Here is a 4,461-nt window from a genome sequence, read left to right on the forward strand (position 1 = left end):
GCAATATTTTGTTATCAATAGAAGGCTAATTCTTATTGTATTTGCTTCTATTAAGAGAAAGCTTCTATCTAACGTTTATTCGCATACTAATACACATTGTAGAATTAGAACAAAGCTATTACCTAACTAGTCATCCTAAGCAGATCATGCACATTGAAAGAGGTAATACATAGCTATTTGTGCATTTTTTTCTCTAATCTTTGGACCGTACTCATTAGTATTGTATGATGATAAAAAAATTCAATCATGCATCTGATAAGTTGGAAGACAATAGAGAATACACCTTTCTTAGCCTCCTAAAGAGAGAAAAGCATCAATCTAAGATGGTCCTTTGACAAAACCAAAATAATGTGTGACGAAATAAAAGTCTAAAGAAAAACAAGCAAGTCATCCTCACAAAAATACCAAGTAATGACACTCCAACGTATCGGCTATAGATGGAAAAGGCGAAAATAATCTAATATATTTGAGTAAATTAAGTTATCCTACTCAGTTGAACACCATACTATCCGGCATGATATTTGTTATATCACCATTTAGATGTTCAACTACAATATATTTATCAAGTTGAAGATCTGCTTCATAGAGGACACAAAAAGGTTATAAAGTGAAATCAAAGAGCCTAAGGGTTAAACAGTTTAACTACAACTACCATAGAATGACTTTGTATATTAGACCTGTATCAACATTCCATTCATTTTAGTTTTTGTGTTGTCCTTCATAAGTGTTGTATAACACCTTTACAAAGTGTTTTTAAAACAGTGCTAGTAGTATTCTTTTTCTAGTAGACCTTCATTTTTTCTTCAAGCAACTCAGACAGGAATTTGTTGAGTTCCTATACATCATGTTGCAGGAAAGAATCACGGGTATCCCCTCCAAAGCATCTTTTCAAATTTTCATTGTTCTGAAGCTTGAAACAAGCTTTGTAGAGCCATAGGCGTACTTATGGAGGGCTCATCATTAACAACCTGGATATAGAATTTAGGAAACTTCCATACGTGCAAACAACTCATAAAATCAGAGGAATTTATTACAAAAATAAATTTGTACAAAATTCACTAATTTTCATATGACACCTCGTCGTTCTTCGCAAATTATTATTGGCTCCCCTAGGTTTTGTGTTGTTTATCAAACTAGTAATTTTATTAGTTTCAAATGTGGAAACAAAAATTCTTGAATTTTGATGAATGATAATTCCTCTTATATGTTTAATTGAGGCAGAATGTGTATTAATTATTGTTTTATAGATATAGTTATTTTATTTTTATGTATTTTATATCAAATACATAGGGTCCTTTCTTTTTATGAAAAATTGAGATTTCACATAATTTTAAAGATTATGTATTCATTTGGCAAGGTCTTGTCTTAGTGGGGATATTTGCTTCTAAAAATTCACATTCGTAAGGAAGGTTCACAATATATTTTTTTCTATGCCAAATATGCATTGGGATGTTCATCACATATTTCAAGTTCAAATTTATTATGAGCCATTTTAATTTTTCCGTGTAATTTAGGATCTCATGTAGTTCATTTATTCATAATGAATTAATTTCTTCCTTGATAAAGCATATTTGGTTAGTCTTAGATACTATTAAATTCCTTATTTCATTAATAATTTTGTCTGTTGGTTGGGTGATGAATTCAAATTTTATTATTTCATCTTCAAAGGTTCATATTATACCTTCCTCAGTAATATTTCTTATTGGAAAGATTTTCTTAAGGAAGGTGTTCCAAGAATAATTTCGTTAGTTAAATGTTTTATTAATAGGAAGCTTGTTGGAATACATTTTTTATTATTACATATGTTAGCTTTTGAAAATTTAAAGTTTACATTAAATTTTTGTCATTAGTAGAGGATAAAGAGTGGGTAGTCTTTTCAAAATATCTAGTTGGTAGAAGGCCTCCTTTAATACAATTAATATATGTTCCACTGTATATAAGAGCAGTAAATATTTTTCTAAAATTGTTATAGATTGATTTTGACATTCCATTTTTGACTAGTGACTATTTACAAAGGGATAGAGAATCAACCTCATATTTTTCTTTACCTAATTCAGTATTCATGTAGAACATTTCAACTATAGTAGTAAGAGACTATATATATTATTTCACTAATTTACCATTATTGTCATTTCACTAATTTAGACAATTTTATGATTAGTTTGGGATGGAAATGAAACCATCCAATAGACCAAAATTCCTAAGAATAGAACTTCAGAAAATAAAGAAAAGAGGTATAAAAAGAAAAAATTATGAAAAGAAATCAATAAAGATAAAGACTTAGCTCAAAAACTGCTGAAAAGCTAAAAATAGTACCCCCAAAGAAAATAAGAAGATGCTATATTTGTGGAGAAACAGACCATCTTGGGAATAGATGCAGAAACAAAAAGCTAGGAGAATAATATTTTTTACCTCAACAGCCTTTCAAAGTCAATTCAAATAAAATAGAAATAAATTTTAGAGCATTTCTAAATTAATTAAAAATGATACTCTAATAGTTACAATAATACAAAATGGTATTTGTGACTTGTGTATGCATGTTTATAAGTCGAATGAGGCGGTAGGTGATGGCCCACCCAGCAATTCTCATCCTTTTTTAATTTATTTTTATTTTATTCAAAATTTTTCATTATATCCTACTTAATTCTTTGTTATAAAAATTTGCCCCCAATATATTTCAATTTCAACCTATAATTTAGTTGTAATTAAAGTTAAATTTTCTTCATAATTACAAATTAGTTTCTCAATTATGTATAAAATATTATGGACATCACATTGTCCAGGCTGAGCGCCATCGGCAGAGGGATATAACGAGAAGGCTCAGGAGGACAGATCTCTGAAGAAGTAGGACTCTCTTCCAATTGAAAATTCTTGACTAGGATACACTCCCGTAGATTTCTCCAACCAACAAGATAAGGATGCCAAGGATGCTTATCCATTGGCAACTGCGTCCTCGACCTCTCAGAGACCAGACTCCCTCGCCAACTGGGCACTTTGGCTATAAAATTAGGTTCAACCCACTCATGCAAGAGATGGCTTTCTAAGTATTCACAAGTGATTTTTATCATACAAATTCATTCTTATTCACGACTTCTCATTATAATTCATAATTTCTTGCTCATATTATCTCTTTTCAGTTCTTGTTTTTGCAAATTCCAATCCTTAAGCTTGCAGAAAATTGGGCCGACTAAGAAGCTCAAGTGTATCGAAGATTTCACTCGTACATTTTTTTTGGCACGTATCAATATCTTTTGAATTTAACAATTATTTTTTGAAAAGTAAAATTTAAAAATATATATTTATCAAAATTGTTGCGAGTGAAAATTGCTCGTTTGGGTATAAATGTTCAATTTGAGATATTTGGCTTTGATTTTTCACAAGTGTTAAGATGGGGGCCTGCAAAAAAAGGCATTAATATTCTGATACCCAAGTCAATAAGTACTTATAGAAAATTGAAATTGACGAAGATAAGTGTAAGGTAGAGCGATAGACAAGCATAAGAATAATTAGAATATGAATGCTCTATTTACATAAATATAACTGAAATAGTTGATTTGTAGAAACACTTGCGCTAATCAAACAAGATTTAGATTGTCACACGAGACTGTTTTGTTCACCTTTATTTTAGATTGAAAAGTTTAGAATTCTTATTCTGTTAAAGTATATTAAAGCGTTACATTTTTCTCATTTATTTCATTTGGTTTTGAACATTTTGGCAAATGATAGTTATCCATATCAACATGTTATGCTCCCATCTGTTAAGAGATAGTGATCTCTTACTGGGTGATTAGTCACTTATTCCACTTACCATATCTTGCAAATGAGGTGTATGAGGCTTGTAAGGAGGAGCTATACTACGGTTGCTAGCTAATCAAGGGATGCAAGTGGCATCTATTAATAAGTTCTGTAGAAAATTTTATTCATTAAAATTACTTCTACTTATGTTTAGTTGTTAGGACTTGGTGTTAGATTTTAGATTTTAAGATTTGTGTTTTTCCGCTGCAAATATGTATTGAGATTTTATTTCTTAGGTGTTATTACTGTTGAGTTTGGATCTATTGTTCATAGTGGGCACTTCTGGTACTAAGGCTATGGGCTTGATGGCATGGCCATGTCATGACCCATGATCCGAGGCGTGACAATGCGACTTCTGATTAACATGGTATGTTGTTCGGAAAATTTTCACATTTATTATGATGGATAATATTATAATTTCATTCTCTAGTTGGTGACAATTATTTTTTTTTCTTTTGTGTGTGATGGTGGTGTGGGGGCGGGGGAGGGGGAGGCTGAGAAGGAATTTAAGAAAAGGAGAGAGAAAAATGTATAACACATTATTGCCTTCAAATATGTCAATAAAATGTTTGAACAGATGCATGCCTACCAAGAAAATAAGAAAATGGAAATAACCATTAACTAGAATGTGAACGAAGCTTCATGTACGTAGCATCTTCTTTAAAA

The sequence above is a fragment of the Sesamum indicum genome, unplaced genomic scaffold, assembly GCF_000512975.1.
Source record: "Sesamum indicum cultivar Zhongzhi No. 13 unplaced genomic scaffold, S_indicum_v1.0 scaffold00372, whole genome shotgun sequence".
Classification (NCBI taxonomy): domain Eukaryota; kingdom Viridiplantae; phylum Streptophyta; class Magnoliopsida; order Lamiales; family Pedaliaceae; genus Sesamum; species Sesamum indicum.